This window comes from Corvus kubaryi, unplaced genomic scaffold, assembly GCF_017639235.1.
Source record: "Corvus kubaryi isolate FWS band 111438036 unplaced genomic scaffold, C.kubaryi_AGA036_p1.0 138, whole genome shotgun sequence".
Lineage (NCBI taxonomy): Eukaryota > Metazoa > Chordata > Aves > Passeriformes > Corvidae > Corvus > Corvus kubaryi.
The window spans coordinates 574,193-594,480 of NW_024580672.1; the positions used below are offsets into that span (position 1 = coordinate 574,193).

At 38.8% G+C, this 20,288-nt stretch overlaps 1 long non-coding RNA gene across 3 annotated transcripts in view; it reads right to left on the reverse strand.

Annotated features, from left to right (window-relative positions):
* Positions 1 to 20,288, reverse strand: part of LOC121659910 — a 136,354-nt gene that overhangs the window by 21,702 nt on the left and 94,364 nt on the right. The gene's annotated exons all lie outside the window — the stretch shown is intronic.

Below are 20,288 nucleotides of genomic sequence, written 5' to 3' on the forward strand. Positions count from 1 at the left end.
TTGATTAAATAACCCTCCTGAAAGCTGGTGGTGTCTCAAACAGACTGCCAGTTTGGACTTTAAGAAACCATGCAATTCAGTGTTTCTTAAGAATGAAAAGCATACAACACTTACATCTCAGGATTTCATACACCCTTTTCTAGTAAATAAAGCCAGGAATTTCTATTTTGTCTTTAACAAGAATTTTGTTGATGTTTAGTACCTGTGTATAGTACACAAACAGTGCACTAAATCCATGTTTACAGCTTTGTTGAAAATTAAAGAGACATAGAGATGAGTGGATATAACACTGAGCTGGGATTTACCATGCTCCCACCTGGCTGGGAAAGACCCAGTTATTCCACAGCTTTTGGATTTAGTTGTGGGCTTTCTGCTTTTTGGCTTGAGATCTTTTGGCTGGCAGTGCCAAGAAGCCACCACATTCTAGGCCAGGAACTCCAGTAATTACCCAGGAGGTGTTGCAGCCCTTGGTTAATGTGACAGTCTGTACCACAGTACAGGAGACACAACAAGGGTTCAGCAGCTCTGTTGGCCACGTAGGCGAGCTGTGCACAAATCAAGCCCTTTAACCAAGACTTTATGGAACAGAGGGCTGCAGTATATTTTACTGATATAAAAGAGCTCAAATATCCCATCTGGTGGCTTTGGTTGCTGTAATAACAATTATACTAAAATTAGTACCTGATATATTAAATAATTTTTTCACGATAAATAGCTTGATCAGTTCTATGAGAAGGACAGAAAACTTGATAGGACATATAATCTACTGGGACAGCAGGAACTCTCTGTGATTACTCATGTATCTACATGGGAAACAGGAAAGCAAGAAAATGTAGTGCTTCAAGCATATTCTAAACGGATTGTTGTGCAGAAAAATTCTCTCAACACAGAAATCAAAAGGTTTATAACAGGGAGAGGCAGTGCCTGCTCTGCAGTGACAGCTTCATGTTTATTTATTCTAGAAAGAATAAGAAGGAGATACTAAAGTAAAGACAGGATAATTTTATTCCCAGATCAAATAAAGGAACACAGAGTGTGTTCTCAACAATGTGATTACTTTAGGGAGAACTAATACAATGAATGTTATTAAATTAAACAACTTTTTTATAGGGCATCTCACATTAAGGATTTTAGTGTAAGTAATATTTCTGTCAGGCAAAGTGATGCAAGACAAAATAGCTTTTATAGAGGTATTCCTTAATAAAGATATTCCTGTAAAAATGTATTATATCTGGTATACTTCCTCTGTAGCAAATTATCACTTTGCTTAACAGCTCTGAGAAACACGGATGTCAGGAGCAAAGATGACTATTCTCCTTTCACTAGCTGCCTGAAATCTTTGATTTTAAATTAGTTTTTAGGTGCTAGTATACATAAAGCTGAGGTAAATGTCTGCTCAGCACAGATAGCTGGGAGAAATCCTCAGCTCCATAGGAGCTGTCTTCAGTGCAAATCCCAACGACTTGCCTGTCTGCCTTACCATCATGTGGGAAGCCTTGGGAGCGAACCCTTGCAGTGCTGAGTGGGAGGTGCAGCTCAGCTGAATTTTTTACAAAAACCATGCTTTCTCAGTACATTTACACACATTAGCTGTGGCAATCAGAGCTAAGAAATGTGGACCTATTGCATCTTTTCTTATCCTGAAATGGACATCCGTATATCACCACACTTGAAGACCCAGAGCTACATTTTATTATCCTAGAATCTGAAAGGTCTCAAGGGGTAATTATGTATAAAATGACTAAAACATCTTGCCTCAGGTGCAGAGTTCTGGAAAGCCATGTCTTCTCTAAGGGTCGTGAAAGTGAGATGAAAAAGCCTGACTGCATCATCTTGTATTGTTCCCTCCAGTGCCTTTGCTAGTAATTTATCAAATCTGTATTTATCTTAGCATTTATATATGGCTCCCATTGCACCACTTTGCAATATTCAATTCCTTTATTCTCACAAGGGCCCTATCTGGTATATTCTGCATCACATCTCATGCAGTCTTGAGGAGAAGGATCATAGCAACAGAAAATGACAGGAATGTAGTCCCTTTTACTTATTTCCTACCTCAATCTCTAAATTGTGGTTGGATACTTACTTGATAGGGCTTCCGTCTCTCATGTGGGAAATATGAAATGAATAGGAGGAAACTGAGTTTATTTAAAAATATGAAGGGCTCAGAGTTGTCCTCTATTTTCTGCTACTTTCTTCCAAAATATTGAGGAGTTTTCAGGAGCTAGAGAATTTACACAACACGTCACTGAAATTATTTGGTCAAGGTCTATATATTTTATTATTCAGGAGGTTTGACCGCAAAATGCACATGTGCTTTTTGTGCTGGGGTATACTTTTCTTTTCTTAAGGCACTTGCTGAAGTAAGACCTGCATGTTTTAAGCCATTTTTTATTTTAATTCTTTTTACTTTCTCAATAAAAATCTAAAAAAGCCCCCCAGAAAATCCCACACAAAACAAAGAAACAAAAAACGTTAAATTAATAAATAATCAATCCTCCAACCATTTTGTTTCTTCCTGTATTGGGAAGGATTTTGAAATCCTTTAATCCTTGCTCTGACCAAACATTACTAACCCCAAGTGCTGAGATGACATCTTCACTGGTCATATGTGGAGATAGTAGAGATCTCTTCTCCAACCCAACTCTTCTCTGGTACAAGAGATTTTGAACCTCTGTGGTTCCTGAAGTATTGGATAATCCCAGAGAAAGGCTGTTTGGGTTGGGTAGAGAACCAAGAGCAAATTGTTGGGCAAGGCAGTGTCTGCCTATTTTCTTTATAATTCTTCCAAGGAGGGAAGCATAGTACATGCTGTTAGCTATTTATGCTCATCCTGACTTCATAGAATCATAGATGGACACAGCCAAGTGACACATGGAGATACAGGACTCAAGAGTTCTACTGCTCCAGCAGAGCTTAAGTGGTAAAAGCACTATCAAAGAACAATGGAGGATATATTTTGTATGGAAAATATATTTCTGGTTGGGCCTAGACTCAGTTATTAACCTTAGAATTCCCCTGGTTTTTATTAGCAAAGCACACTACCTTCAGTCACAGCACTTTCAGGTAATGTCAGATCCTGCTGTCAGAAACCACCTGTGCTGACTTGAGTGGTTTATTGGTCACTTGCACAAGCTATCAGCCAAAGTACAGTGGAATAATAAAACAGATTTCAAGAAAGTCTGCTAGAACTCTTTCAAAAAGTTAGAAAGTTACCTACAAATACGGAAAAGGAGGTGCAAGCTCTGGCACTTTCATGTCTAACCCTCAAACAGCCATTCTCTCCCTATCAATTTGATAGTAATACAAGTTTTGAATAATACATTGAAAAGACTGGGATCTTGAGGACTTGTTACAGACATTCTCTCAACAGTCCTAATCCAGACTGGAGGCTGGAGGCTTTGGCTACAGGCTAATTGTTGATTCTTGTTTACCCTCTGGGCACTTTTCACAGTTCTGGCAGAAAAAAACAGCCTTGAAGTGTTTGTAAAATATGGAATACATTTGAATCGTAGCAAATGAGAAATGAGTCCCAAAGTCTTAATGCTAATGTTGATATGAATGTAAATTTAATAGACCTGCAGTTTTTCCTTAACAGCCCCCATATGTTCTCTTTGTGATTCACAAGAGAAAATAACCCTTCTATAAAAAATATTTTTACCTTAGAACCGTGCAAAGAAATATTATCATTCTATGTGAAGAAAAAGCATAAATTCAATATTATTTTCCATTATTTTTATTTTACTTTTCACATATAACTATATAAGCCTTCCCATTACTCCTGTTATTGACATACAGAAATGTTCAGCTGCAGAATTTGCCCCGGTGATGAGGTTCTCTGAGTTGTTCTAAACCAAAGATGTCAATGCCCAGACTGCCAAGAGGTATCATTCTTTCATTTATGAATGCACATTTATGAATTTCTGGGATACTGAACTGCCTCTGACTACATATTTTGAGATAAGTTAATGACAAGTGCTGATCAGACTTAAATCATCACCTTTGAAGACTTTTTATTAAGGGGTTTGCAATACACATAAATGCTTTTATTATAAATAAATGCACCAAAAAGTGTATTAAAAAAAACTCTGATATCACATACTGACTTCACATCTTTTTTGAACTCAAATTTAATCATGACAAGTAAAACTGGATAAAGCACTTCTTACCAGCTTTGTAGTTTCAGATAGATTATTTAATTTACTGCTGGAATTTTCTCACCGACAAACCTGAAGGAGCAAAACTAAAAATCATGGACTACCAAACAGCCAGTGACAATTTCTTCATGCCAGATAAAGAACGGGCACAAAGACTTTTTTAGTAGGCTTAAGGGCAGGTATTCTACAGTCTCATTTTTAAAGTTCATTCCTCAATCAAGGCAAATAATCGTGAAAATAAATTTAAAAATATATTAAAAGTTTGCTCAGTTCCTGTATTTAAATCATGTGAGCAGTTTAGCTTTCTCAGTACTTCAAGATGGTTGAAAACTGAGCTATAAAGGAAGCTAGACACCCAATTTGCAATGGAAATATATAAGATGATGAATTGGATTTAATGGGCTCCAGTAAATGATAACATTAATGCTGTTACATGATACTTCACCTTAGCACCAGATTAAAGAAAATCTATCTCAAGCTGAAAAACATATGCTCCAAACCCTCCAAGTTTGAGAAAAGAGCCAATTACTATGAGATCTCTAAGCATATTAAGCACTTCTGACTTCTGGTTTCAGTACAGATATGAAACATGGATGAAATATCCTTAAAAATTTTACTCTTTAAAATTTAATATAGGAATTTTCAGGACTGATGGACCTTTATAGATTAACATGTTTGTCACAGTTTTAAAAAGAATTGAAGAGAACGTCTGTTTTTGTGATGAAGAAACATAACCAATTTCACAAATCCCTTTTATCAAAACATCAATCCAAGAGAAAACACAAATATCACACAGAGAAATAATTAAAAAATGTATGAGCTGTTAATCTTGGATTATAACCAACTTAAAAAATTGCAAAGTCTTAGTAACTTTGTTAGATGCAACTATTTTGTCTGAATTTTCTACCTGGAACTCCTATGCCTCCTTTGAAATCACGTATCATAAAACAAAACAAAATGATAAAACAAGTCCTCATTTGTTTAAAGCCCAGTGGAAATTCTTCAGGCAGTTATTTTCCTGGGTTTTTTTTGTTGTTGGTTTTTTTTGGTTTGTTTTTTTTTTTGAGGACTGTACATTAGCTATCTAAAATTTTGAGTGGAGTAGAAGCTTCTGTCATGGGGAATGGAAAGGAAAAAATATTTTGGCAACTGAGTAACTTTAACCCAGAGTGTCTGTTGCTTAATCTTTGGTCAGGATATTTTCCTAAAGTTCTTCAACATGAAAAAGAAACCACCTTCTTGGGAACTTCCAAGTTTGAGCAGTAACAGAGTTCCTTACGATTTTCCAATGGCCTTTTGAAGGATAAGGAAACTGTAGTGTTCACTTATTTCTGGCCCTTCCTTCAAAACTGCAGAAGACATTTGTTCAAGCAAATGATGCATATATCATTTAAACATAACCCTAAAAAAGGCAAATAATTTGTCAACCCGGGAACCTAGCAAAGAAAGAGATAGTAAAATATATATATAACTGTAACAAGCCATAGAAAGGTCACAGAAGTGCAGGCACAATTACATAATATTCATGCTTAGGAGAAAGATAATCCAGAAATTCTCAGTTGTACTAAATCAACTAAATCAAATGAGAGAAAGAAGTAAAAAACAAAGCCTCCAGACACAGACTGGAGTGAAACAAAATTTCATTATTCCTAAGCTTGCGTTCAGAAGGGCCAGACACGTGTCCTGGTGCCTCTGAGCTCCTTTGGGGCACACATAGAGCAGGCAACTCCTGCCTCTACCAGCGTGGGCTTTGGCAGTGTCTCTGGTCCATGGTCCCTCCCAGGAGCCACAGAACCATTCCTCCCCTTTCTGCAAACTTTAGTGAGTTATGAGCAGCTGTGCAAAGACCTACTTGTTTGCCCCTTGTTACCAGTGTCTAATTAGATACTGCCTAACTCACAGGAAAACAAAGAGAAACCTTGGGGAGGAGGTTTTCAGCTACAATGAAAGAACCAAAGCTCATGAAGAGTCTCAGAACATGGGTCTCCATGTGCACAAGTGGAGGAAACTCTTGACTGACAGCCACGTTTGGGGATGAAGCAGCATCTTTTGGGTGTGTACTGCCTCCGAGGGACACTGAATACCTCAGCCCCCTTTAGCAGGACAGACTTCCTGAAACAGCCTCTTTCCAAACATTTGAATGATTGGGTGTGGCAAAGACCGCATTGCCATTTAGTGGCATCTTTGTCTAAAGGAGTTAAGTAGCCATTGAAGAAAAATGAGTTAAAGAATTCACTGTTTCTCATTTTCAGTAGAAATAGAGGAATTTCTTCACACTGCTTCAGAAAAGGGGAATCTTTTCCGGCAGAGAGGGAGTGGGAAATGGGCAGCAAGGACAGAATCACAACAGCTGACTGTCTGTGCAATTATGGCATGATTTTTCAGAGAGAAGTGCCCCATCTGTGCAGACTAAAGAAGCTGCCAGCAGTAGAAACAGGCAAGGTTTTTTTATATACTTGGAGGTGCTGATGACATTTCCCACTTGAAGCTAAGGACAGAAATGTGGGGTGCAAAAGGAATGGTAGAAGTATTCCATGACCTGTTTAAACATGGTTTTAACAAAATTAGGGCTACGGTCACCTAGGCCATCTACATTTTTACTGCAACTGGGCATTTTGTTTTAGCAGGTTCTGAGTGTCATACTGAGAATTTCCATACTTGATTCCCTCTATGCAAATGCCAGCCTGCTTTTCAATTGTCCATACATTCGAGTGAGGAATTTGCACTCTGACTTGTGCATGAGAGACATACCAGAAAGGGGATGCATTTTATCTTTGGCAGTGCAGCAAAGCTTTTAACCTGTGGTTCACTTACTAGCTGGACACCAGCCTTTAAGAGCTGCTGCAGTTATTATTTATCCTAAAAATGTGATACATTTTCTACTGTCTTGTTAGGTATGACAGAAGAGGAAATTACTCAGATTTTGCCTTCAACATCTCAATAGTTCAAAGAAGCAAGCACAAAATGATTACGTGAAGCAAAGGGAAAACTGAAGCAACCCCATAATTATTGTCTCCCACACAAATAGCTTTACTGGCATTTGGAATTTCCTCCTGCCATCAGGAGAACACCTGGATTTCCCTTTCCATTGTACGATTTAAGCTTCTATAATTTCTGCACACCCAGAGCAGAAATATCTTCTTCTATTCCCTTGCAAATACTCTACAGTAATTAGAAATGACCTGACAACACAGTAGGATGTTGGCAGTTTCCCAGGGAAATCAAAGATGGGAGTTGCTGGGAGAATGTGGGTTGGGAGGGCTGCGTCCACACTGGGCTGACAGCACCCACAGAGCATCAATTGCATGGTGAGGCAGAGAAAACAAGAGGGAAAGGTGGCTCTCAGCCAGGTCAGAGGTGGGAGCTTGGGTCCTGTGTACTGGTGTAACACACTGCGCTCAGCTCATGTCACCATGCTGCATATGAGGTGGATGCGGACCATAGAACTTCTTTTTCATGTACCATCAGCCTCAAACCGAGCTAATCCAGGAGGCTGGCTAAGCTTTGGGCAAGTCAGAATGGTTTTCATGCCAACAGATCATATTGTGCTATTGACCTTGACTTAGGAAGATAGTGGGTTTTGTCTGAGTCACTCAAACACTGAAACGTCCTTGACTTTAGGCCTGGGACTAAGTCCCACTAAAACACTGTTTAGGGTGCAGAATAGTTACCATGAACAGTCCTACTTAAAGCCAGAGTAAACTTAGAGCAAAAGTATTCACAGTTTTTAATAAAGGCAGGTAATGAGACCCCTCAGAACAGCAGGAATTGTGCCTGGCCAGATGCGTCTGTGCAGCCAGGTTATGAGATCTAAATTTAGACAAGAGCAACCACAAACATAAACAATGTGTAGTAAGTGTTTATGGCCTGCTCATTTATATATGCCATGATTTTGTCTGAGCATCCGGATCCCATAAAATCATGGAATTGTTTAGTTTAGATCCCAGAATATCAATTTGGGTACTGCTGGTTTTTCTCTGCAGGAAGAACTTAATTTTCAGGAGGTGCTGAAAGAGATCTATTCAAACTTATCTTGTGCTGTGCATCGATACAATAGGGGATGACAGCTGTGGAAATGATGACTGTTCTTATAACTTCATTGCACAGACCAGTTCAAAAACGTACTGTAGGTGAGGAGTTCTGCGATCGGGAGATGCACGTGCATGCCAGCACCACACATTCAGAAATCCACATCTTCCAAAATGATAAACCTGGCTTATAATGTTCTTTAAGAAACAGATGTTTGCCTTGACATATAACAGCCCATATAGAAACTAAGATCTTGGTAGGAGAGGGAAGACTTCTTAGGCACAAAGAAAGAAAAAATCAAGGCTCAGATAAAACTATCTTGACACCTGAAAAATGAAAGGAAGAACTGAAAAAAACAACACTATCTATATTGTAAATATTCTGGATTCTTTCCTGGAAGAGAAAAAAAAGAGAGGAAAAAAGGCTCTTCTGTAGATATATGTAAGAAGTTGAAGGTTTTGATTTGATCAGTTACTGGCATGATGCCATAACTGACAAGATTCTTCAATAAGTTAGATTATCCACCACTAAAATCCTGAAATATAGGGTTATTAAGATCCAAAGTCTTGCTGAAACCGAAGGAATTTAGGATCCAATTCTTAATTCAGTTTAGATTTACAAGGTAGGACCCTCTGTAGAGCTGAGAATAAATCCTGCAGACAGGTAGTTCTGGCACTGTTCCACCTCTTATAAAAGCTCTGATGTCTGTCTAAGAGGTCCAGAAACCTGGGCACTTTGTGATTTTGTCTTTTTGAAGATACCTGCTGTGTCCACAAATGCTCCTGCTTCTCAAACCCCACTGGAAGAACAGGACCTCTTAAAACCAGTGTGGTGGTGATAAAATCTCACCTTAAATGGGCATTCTGCTATAAAGTACAGGAAGGGTTTGAACATTCACAGCTTTTACTGTCTCCTTCTACATGCCTAGTACATACAGTGCCCTGATATACCTCTTCTCACACGTACAACAAATGGTGCACTCTGTTGCTTAAAACCCACTGTCTGTGCACTTACTCTCATTACGAAATGTTATTGTATCTGGAACTTGACATAATGATGACCATAACTGACCTGTCAGTGTAGATCAGAACAAATCATATTCAGCATGGCAGGTAATTGTGATTAAACCTTGGCCCTATTTCATAATATGAACAAGCATCTCAAGACCTGACTGAGAAGGGTTCTAATAATCAGACCTCTATTTTCAAAGGTACAGAAATTTTGTCAATATAAGACAATGAAAGGGAGACAAGAATTTTAAAAATTAAAGGAATTAACATGATGTATATGCTGCAGGCTGTAGTTTAACCTTTGAGAAACACAGCTATCTGTGGCATTTTTACAGAGGCATATAGTAAATTTTTAAGGTAACCAATGGTAAAGGTATAACTTCCTTTCAGAACATCATCCTGTACATTTAAAATCACTGTTGGAGCAAGCCAGTGTTTTCAAGCTGCTCTCTGCCAAAATGCCCAGTGTGTCCTATTATCTACAACAGTGTGTGTGCTATTCTTTCCCAAATCAAAGCTGGTATTCAAAACTGGACACATATGAGTAAAAACTAGAAAGGAGCAGGACCTGAATATGGCCCAGGAAAGATTTTTAGTATTTAAAATCAGAGCATTTTACTCTTTTGGAAGGTGTTTGCAGGTGCTTGTTTTTTGTGCAACATGATATTCGCAGGTATGGCTCAGAAGATACTGTCCTCACACCCAGGACTGAATGGATCCACGCCTGCGTGGCTGCACTAGATATTGATCATGTCTGCTGGGAATACGCAAGGAAAGAAAAGGAGGATTTTTCCCTTTTAAATCCGTGTTAGGAATTATGCAGTCCTCCAGTGGAGCCCCTAGCTGGCTGTATGTGCTGCTTTGTTTCCTGTAGGGAGAGGGATATAAAAAGTGCAGATAACGAAACCTAACTAGAAGGGTAGGCCTCTTAAAAGTATTCATTGTCTGGGGAAAGAGGGAGGAAGGAACTCACCTGACCTTGACCACCCAAGCTTTTAACACTCAAAAAGAATTTCAAAGCTTTCTGAGGGAGATTTACAACTGTGAAAGGACGCTGGAATTACACTGCGGCAGAAGGAATATAATTCACCTTGACTTACTCCCCTCCCCCAAAATCACCCAAGTCACTTCTGCATTTTTAGAAATGTGAATACATTGTTTTGGAATTGATTGACAGAATCAAAGGAATTCCTGGCTTAACACCCTCACACAGTCTCTTCCTCTAAATTTCTAGCACTTCTCTTACACTGGCTGCCTTTGCTGTGAGAGTCAGCTTCCATGTCCCAGCTCTCTGTGCTCCGTGCAACAAAACAAACCTGTCACCCAGGGTCTGGGGCAACTAACACATTGCAGCCATCATAAGTTCCTAAAAGGACTTACTGATAAAGGATAAGCCACAGTTCTCAGCCCTCTACGCTCCTATTATCAACAGCAGTCCAATCTGGATGCCTCCTTACTAAACTACTGCAATATTATTGCTGGCTCTGTCCCCAGAAAGTCCAGACAGGGTTAGGGAGCCACTGTGTTGCACACTCAAAATTCACACTCTCTAAATTTTGCATGATATTGCTATTGTGCTAATATGTCCCAACAGCAGTAATCAACAATATCTGCTTCCAGAAGCACCGAGAATGACTCCAGTTCCACCCCCTGTCCAGACCTCCAAGAGGTCAAAGGTCTTTTTGTCAAAGTCTTCTTGAGTAATGGGGAGTATACATACAAAGCTCCCTGAATTCTCAGCATCTAAGGTTGTTGTTTCAGTTTTAACTTGCACAAGTACAGGATTGTTCTGGTGGTGAAAAGCAGGTGCTTTTCTATTCTTATTGTATGTGAACAATTTCAGGGTCTTTGGGTTTTTAGTGCCTAAGGGTACAAAACAAGTCAGTGCCTCAGAGAATGTATCTCTAATAGTTCCTTGCAGCCAGAGAGGCTGCAAAAACAGAAGAAAGTTTTCTTTTTTACACTTCTTTTCATGCATCAAGAAATGATTAGAGGCTGGGGTAGCTTCTGGCAGGTGCAACTCCCAAAGGGGCCCTGTGCCACTGATGCCGGCGGTAGGCGATGTGTCAGATAGCACTGGGGACTGCTGCGCTGAGCCCCAGCCTTCTTACAGTGCTCCTGCCCAAAGAGAGCTTTGGAGTGCTGGGATCTCTGAGTCTGCTTTCAAGTTCTTTACTGAAGGTACGAATAATCATGACAAGCTACAGGAATGTGATCTCTTCCCTTCCCTCCTTTCTCTCTGCTGTGATGTATTATAATGAACATTCTGGGGCAAATCAGTAGAAAAACCCTGAATATATGCCTCTGCACTCAAACTATCAAAATTGCAGGTAGGACTGTTTTTCCGGAGCTTTGGAAAAAAATGGTACAATTTTATTTGCAGGCTTTACTGCTAGGATCTTCCTGAATTATTTTATTCATTATGTTTCTTCTTTACAATCAGTATTCATTTCACAAGTCAATAACATATGGGATGTATCAATATGCTCAAGTGAAGATGACACATTCATAACTCACACAGCTGTTTTTTCACACCTGAGAAGGAATATAATGCTCCATAGCAGTGCTCATCCACAGCTGTACCACATAAATAAAAAACGTAGATTGTGCGGAAAAACGAAACAGTGACTTAAAAGAAAACTCAGCTGCCTAACTGCACATTGCTGCACTCTTAGGGAAGCTAGGAATCTATTGAGCCCAGTTGTGAGAAGTTGTTCTTTTGAGATTAACTCTTTCTCAGGGAACACTGCCCTGCTGACTGTGAGCTATGCTTGGAAATGAAACGTGTAAAGCACCAGGAGGAGAAACAGCTGTGCCCTGAGCAGGGAGCATCCCTGGGAGCTGTGCTGCATCCCATGACCTCGGAGCATTTTGGACCAGCAGGAAGGGGCTGTAGATTTTGCTGCATATTTAGGTCTTTACTAAAACTCATGTGTCATCAAGACCCAGCTGGAGCTCTCTAGATGAACTCAAAGAGCCAAGACCCACGCCCCCCATAGCTTCTCTTCCCAGAGCAAAGCAAACCAACAGCCACTTCTGACAAATGCCAAAACTTCCCCTTTCTTGCCATCTCTCCTCTTCCTCAGCATTTCTTCCTCATCTGGCAATGCTCAGACTTAGGAACCTTTGCTCTCCTGACAGCACTCATCCTGGCCCTGTCCATGGCAGGCACAGCCAGGTGCCCCAGCAGCCCTGAGGTGGCAGCAGCTCTGCTGTGAGCAGGTGGGCACAGAGGGCGCAGTGGCCCCAGGCCCCAGTCCCTGCCCAGCTCTGGATTTTTAACAATGCTCAGACAGTCTCCCCTTAATATCCCCACCTGCTTACTTTGCTTCAGCTTCCTCATGCTGTGTATTCGTGGGAGCGAGAGCTACAGAGCAAATTCTAAGTATTTTGTTCAAAGTACATTAAGTTGTCAAGATTTTTTAAAATGGTTTCCACTCTTACCATTTTTTTTTGACAGCACTATCTGATTTTAAAAAAGATCATCTGTAGAAAGAAAAAAAAAAAAATCTGTCTTTTAAAAAATCTGCCAATTCTGAGACTTTAGAAGAGAAAGAAATAGCCACTGTTTCTCTCAAACCTAGCCAGGACCAAAGCTGTATGTTCCTGCAGAAATTATGTAAATAAATGCCCTGATCTCAGAGAAGCACTGGCCTTTGTTGATGTTTGTGAACAAATAAAATAGCAAACAGAAAGCACAGTTATGATCACACTTCTCTAGGAACAGCCAGAAGGCAATTGGTATTTCCTGAATAGATTGGGGAGCAGCTGAAATTAGCATTTCCTAAACTCTTTTTTTGGGTCTAAAAAAATAATGGAGGCAAAAATAACTACTAGTAAAATTCATTTACTTAAGGGTTATGAAACTCCTTCCTGTTCCTTGTTCCTGGCTGTCTGCTACAATCTATTGCAGGACTGTGACAGCATTTAGGAGTTTAATGCCCATGGAACAGAAAGTTGTCACAGGTTGATGGGCTCCTGCTGCTAGATAGTGTCCACATCATTAATCATGGACACTTATCTCCTCTGCCTCACAGGAGAGCCATAGTGACATTTGTTCACTGTACAGTGGAGGACACCAAAAACTATAATCTACCAGGGGTAAATTTACCATGAGATTGTGACAAGGATCACAGACAAATACAGGCAGCTCAGGAACACATTTATCACCCAGTGATGAGGACTCCAGCTGACCTCTGGCCTTACCTCCACATCCCTGCTCCCATCTGCAGACCCCACAGGGCCGCTTGGCCCCTGGGCTGGGGACTGGCTGCAGGTAAGCCTGGTCCCCAGCTGCCACTGTGCCAGCACCTCAGTTTGCAGTCTGATCTGATGCACCAGTAAAAACAACAGCCAAGTTTGTGCTTGAACAGAAAGGAACTTTTTTCTTTGCATTAAAAACGCAAACCTCCTTTGCTTTCATTTGACACAGAACTTTGTGGGGAAGAAAATTATTTGCCTTATTTTCTTATAGACATTCCTGATGTAATTAATTCAAATGAAAAGGAAAGGTTAATTTCATGCTGCAATCAGAAGACAGAAGTGCGTGTAAAAGTAAAACATGAGTCAAAAGACTCTGGAAACCCAGATTAGATGAAGTTCTAAATAGGACTTGAGTTAACAAGTCCATTTTAAACAGACTATTGTAACTCATGGATTACAGAATATTCTAAGTGCTGTCAGCTTTTTCTCTTTAAGCTGTCCAACACTACAGGGAGATAGGGGACACTACATTGTCCAACACTGTAGAGTCAAGTCACTTTGAGATTTGAGAGACGTGCATAAAGAACAGAGCAAACATCTGAGTCACGTTCTACCAAGCTACCTAGAAAAGATGTGAACACACACACTGTATAATATTCTGCTTATTTAGCACTAGCTGGAACTGGGACAGCAAATACAATATAGTTAAGAAGAAAGAGAATTACCCACTGCTATGACTTATTGAAGGGAAGGTAGATGGCAGTGTATTCTATTACTTAAGGTACCTAAATCTGTCTACTTTTATACAAAACAAACATATAAATTTAAAACAACTACATTTGAGTATGTAGGGAGAATTTTCCCATGGGAGGTTACTTATCAGCCCTCACAGATTTTTTTTTAGTCAGCTGAATAAAACTTTTTTTTCAGGTCCTGCTTTTCTGTAGGTAGCTGATAATTTACCTTGGACACCTCCCTTTACACGAACCAGGATTTCCTTAAGAGCTGGAGAAGTGCTAATGACAAATGACATGATTATAAGCAAACAGCCCTCTTGATATTTGCAGCTCATATCAAAGGGCTGGTCAGTGTTTTATTTAGTTTCTTTGGAGCAGATTTTGTATCCAAAAGCCAGAAACTGGATATTTTGAGTACCAAAGGACATCACAACTGATTATGTAATCACAATGGGAATTATATTTTTCATTATTTTCTTCTCTATTGCTTTTACTTCTCTGTATGATCTGTAATGTGTCCCATATGTAGAAATAATAAGCCAATTCTTACTGATTTTAAAACGAAAAGAAGATGTTAGTGTTAAAAGTACAAATAACAAATCATTATAAATGTTAATACATAAAATAATAAACAAATAAAGAAATGTGCTAGATGTTATTCATCATGTTAGATGACCATTCAAGCAAATGAAAAGATGAGTACATTGATAAGGATGAAGTACTTTGAAAAGATTTTGCTTAGAACTCAGTGTTACAAACACCGAAGGTGGGATTTTGATCCCACTGTGGCTTAAAATTGGTGTAATTTTGCTGAGTTAATTTGGCTTTATTGAGACATAACTGAGGTCAGAACTGTATCTTGATGCTGCTGTGAGTGAATAAAGGATGAATCAATATTAAGTTTGTTCTTTCCACATTTGTGGTTTTTTGATGGCCTGTAACAATGAGACACCAGTGTGCTACTATTATCCTTCATAATGAAAACTTATCTTGGCTTGGACTCTGCATTTCAGAACTTCATTTTTTGATATTTTCAGATAGTTTCTCTGTAAAGATATGTGTATATTAATGTTATGTTGAAGGAGAGTAATAAGATACTGTTCTAGCTGAGATGCCAGCAAAGCTAACTCATGCAATTTATTTTTTTCTCAGTTTTGCCTCCATGAAATTCATACTGTTTGATATTATTTTGAAAATGAAGGAAACTCAGTGATACCAGATCACAGAAATAAATGATCCTTTTTCCTTGTTTCCATAAACCATTTAACTATTTGCTATGTGACATAAAACATGTGAACCACACACAAAGAAAAGAAAGATAAAAAAGAGGTGTATGTTCTTAGGTGATTCTGACCAGATCTGTTATGATCACTTAGATACAGTGGATATCTTTTGTGCCATTGGGTAGCCATACTACAATATTACATAAATAGAAACAAAATGAGTGACCAGCGATGTCTTCTTTAGAGTAAAAATTGAAATATTAGACCAGGAGATAATCATCAACCTTTTGAATATTTGTGAATGTGTGATTATGAACACATTTTGAGGATACTAGGAAAATTCCAGGCACTTTCATATTTTCCTCATTTTTTCACAAATTGTAAGCTTTCAGATGTATTGGCCTGCTGCAGGTACGCTTGAAACCTCCCCCTGTGCAAACACAGCCTAATGGAAACACTCTTGCCACAGAATTACTTTGAAAGATATGCTTTGCACGTATTAGCCTATTTTAATGCCAAACATATGGTAAACCTTTATTAGTGATCACGGGTCAGGGTGGAAACGAAACAGTCAAGGTAGAAAGGAGGAATACTTGTTCACCTTGAATTTATTTCAGGTTTATTAATTTTTCCCATGTTTGAGCCTGTCTCTCATTCATCTTGCAAACTCATGAATGAAACCTAGAATTAGTGTACATGAATAATTTAGTGTAACCACATACAGTATATGAAAGCAAAGCTCAGGAAGAAAGAATTACTTGACATGAATACACCTGTTTTTCTGACAGTTTTTCTGGCCTGATAAAATGCTATATTTGTATATTTGCAGTGCAGTGTTCCAGTAGCATGTGCTCCTATATAATTCCATCCAGTTTCTCAACCTCGAAAAACAGACCGGATGCTTTCTATCTCATATTTTACTTGAGATATTTTATTTACTTTTAGTTATTTTCAATGCTTTTAAAGATTAAAATGTGGAATATCAATAAACTGGTACCATAATTTAGGACAATTTGGTTATTTACTATCTTCTGTGACACTCCCTTGCTCTCAGGTTTAAGAGAGCTGGTGAAAGGCAGAAAAGCTACACTTGTGTAGAAGGAAGAAATGCAAATCTCCATTTCCCCTGGTCCCTTGCAGCATTTCAAACTCTTTATATCATTAGGAATAACCTCCCTTCACAAGTGCTTGGGTCTATGGCAGTAGGAAGTTAGTTCAGTGTCTATTCAATTTTAAAACATATAATTGTGTTTGTTTAATCATGGTCTCTGCTGAGACATGATCCTATGATCCTATAATTTTTTTACCAGACTTCTGGGCAATAAAAATCCCAGAGAATTCATTGCATCTCACAATGCTGATGATTTCAATGTTTAAAAATTCGCCATTTAAGAAGTCACTACCATGGGCTGTGGTAACAAGTTCCAAGTCCATCTCAGCACAGGATTGCTTAAATTACCTCTTCACAATGGATCAAAATTGAATTACTTTTATAAGCAGCTGTTTCAGGGTAAATATGTGAATAAAACCATAGACTTTGGGACTTTCAAAGACACCTGAGAGAATTCAGCATCTTGGTTTTATGTCAGTTCTACAAGCTTTGAAAACTTCAGTTGTGTGTGCTGAAAAACTCATCCCATATATTTTTAGATATTCACAGTGATAAGAACATTTTGTATTTGTACAATATGTGGGTACATATCGTCCCCACTTAGTGACAGGTATGAGGAAGTGTCTTAAAGAGAAACCATGTCATGTTGGATGCATGCAGCCCTCCGTAACATCAGTGTTACATGCTCAAATACTGAAATTTTATCACAACTTCTCTGTTGTTTTCTGGGGAGACAAAGCTCACTTACAATACTCCAACAAATGTTTATCTCAAGGAATATTGTTCCTTAAGGAATAAAAATTAATATGAAGCACCAGTAATCTGAAGGTTATTTGTGAACCCTAGTCACATTTGCATTTATTCCTCTGTCAATTGATACAGGGATGTTATGTCACATTTTGAATTTGCAGATAATTGAAGGGAAATAACCACAATAATGAAATCACTGCTGGATTACATTCTGATAGGTGACAAATCAATTCATTTATGATACTTCCTTTGTCATACTGAGGTGTTTTATTGTGCAGAGGAAACCTCTCAAATTAATAAAACTGTTAAATCCATAAAGTCCTATGTACCAAATAGCACATCATAGAAAAAGTATCAATCATTAAAAGAATAAAACTGATAAATGCTAGCAAGAGAGATCATTTGGGAAAAGAATCTTGCTTTCTAGAGGATTATGCTGTACCAGTAGTACACCACGGTATGTATACATGCTTATAACATCACTGCGCATACATTTGTAGATATGCACACACACAGCTAGGCACACACACAGATGCTGTGACCTCTATTATCTCTTTTGTATTCAATTAGTTCTGCTGGCAGGTACCAATTGCACGCTACACAGAAAGAGCCCAGTGAGTCCCAAACTGTTGCATCACAGCGTTATTTAATAAGGTTTCTGTGGTGCTTTTTTTTTTTCTAAATGAAATATGATTTAATAACAAGAAATAAAGCTGTTATTAGGCTCTTTCTAACATGATTTAGCTCAAATGGGGTTTTGTAAAATTGCTAAACTTGCGTAAAAAGGAAAGAGATTAGAGAGACTTAAAAATTACATAATAATGTATTTATTCACCCCCCTCTTCCACCACAGCCTGTGTACATTTGCAAAAGACTCATTCATGTTGCACAATACACTTTAAAAGGTCATTATGAAGCTGTGACACCAACCACCTTGCCAAAGATACTGCATTGAAGACCCTGGCAAATACAGAGTACAAAAAGCTCTACAGCAGTGTCCTTCATATTCATGGTCTCTCTTTAATGATCCCACCACTAACAGTCACTTATTTGGTAACACTGAAAGAAACATTTTCCTTCTTTAAGACACTGAAAAGTGACATGGCACAAAGCAGGCTAGGCTGAAAAGTTTAGGGAATTGACATATCCTGAGGAAACAGAATTATGAATTACTGGAAGACTGAAAATGCCTAGCCAATGGATCAAGACTAACTTTTAATTAATTACTTAATGCATGTTAATGGTTTTTTGCATTTTGAAGGCTCTCAACGTGCACAAGGCAATAGTGCTAACTAATATTTCAAAGAACAGCTTGTGTGCTTTCAACAACAACAACAACCACAACGACAAGAAAAAAAAAAAAAGAAAAAAGGAAAAAGGCTTTTAGTTCTTTAATTTCAGGTTCTGGATGTTCAAATGTTCCAGTGCTCTATGGTGGGGTTTCAGTTTACCACTTCTTTTTTAACAAAGGAGTGGATGAATGGATGGATGAAGAGGGGACTAAGGAATCCCAAAGCTCACCCAATCCTGGCTGCACTTCACAGTTGAATAAATGACAAAACCTACTGAAACTTGCTCAGCTTCCAAAAATTGAAATAAAAACGGAAACTGAGGTAGAAATTTCCCAAGATTTCCTGGGAAATCTTCATAGCTATTTTCTCCATTGCCCAGGTAACCCTGTTCAGATTATTTTCATAACCAGACCCCTGAACCCCAGGCTCAGCAGTGTGAGTCCTGCTGGCCCAGCCCACACGCCAATTCAAAGGAAGAAGCACGGGGTGAGGGAAGGACCAGCCTCAGCCAGCTCTTCTGCCCCCTTCTTTTTGAACCCACAGGAAAGGGTGCCCAATGTATTCAGAGGATGAGGAGAGGCTCTGCATGGAGCACTTGAGTCTCCTCTGAGGCTGGAGGAGTTCCTCAATAAAACCACAGCAGGGTCTGTTGGACTGACACCAGCGAATCTTTAAACATGGGTGGGATTTGTCCTCTTAGTAGCCTTTCAGCTCATGTGAAACCACCTATAGTGCAGAGACAGAAATCTGGATGGTGGGGATTCCTGCAGTTGTTAGAGGCTTTTCATGATCCCTCCTGGATCAGGCATTCTTATGCTACTTGTCATGTCACAGGTTTACCTTTTAAGAGCTCTTTGAAACTGTCATGTCCTATTTGACACAGATACATCCCCAAGCCAATGTACAGAAGATGAGTAGATAGCAAGAGCAGTGCTTTTCACCATATGCATAAAAATTCGCAGCAAACAGAGAAAAGACAACACATGTATTAATACCCTGAATAGGCTGTTAATTTTTTTCCTTCAAACTGGAAACTTTTGCTAGAGCATCAGCAGTTTCACAGTAAGTAAACAACCTGTAGTTTCACAGTGATCAAATGATTACAGTATCTACCCAGCAGTCCTAAAAAAACCTTTTGGTACATCATGGGCCACCAAGACTGAATCTTAATCAAACACAATATATGTTCACTAAATAATGGAACACCTGAAAGATGAGAAATTTCTATAATAATTTTTTATTAATTTGATGCTCTGTGAATATGTTTAGTGAGTTGCCAAAAAAAAATCTCAGCCTAGCTTAAGAATAGTAGAGGAAAATGTAAACTGCCCTATGGCACATCTGTATGGGAGGCTTGGCTTGCTAGGATTCCAGGCACCAATGCCAGCCTGATTTGCACAGATATAACTGTTGAATTTTGAAACAGCAGAAGCACATATAATTCACAATGAAATATGATTCTGTTTCCAAGTGGCACGTCAACAATGGAAATATCTTTATTTAGGCATTTAAAAAAAATATTTTTACTTGAAATGGAAGCATAATTTTTTTCCCCATGCGTTTACTCCTAATGAGGCAGTAGTGGCAATTGATCTGATTTACTGGAAAATATAGGCACATCTTTCATAAATTCTTCCTGCAAAACCAGTGAGTTAAAAGAATTTAGAATAGGGAGGTTTTACCTGCATCACTTGTGTCAGCAATCTGAACGGAGGTGACAAATAGGCATATAATGAGACACATGGCTTTATACCTGGAAATCTCACACATAAAAAG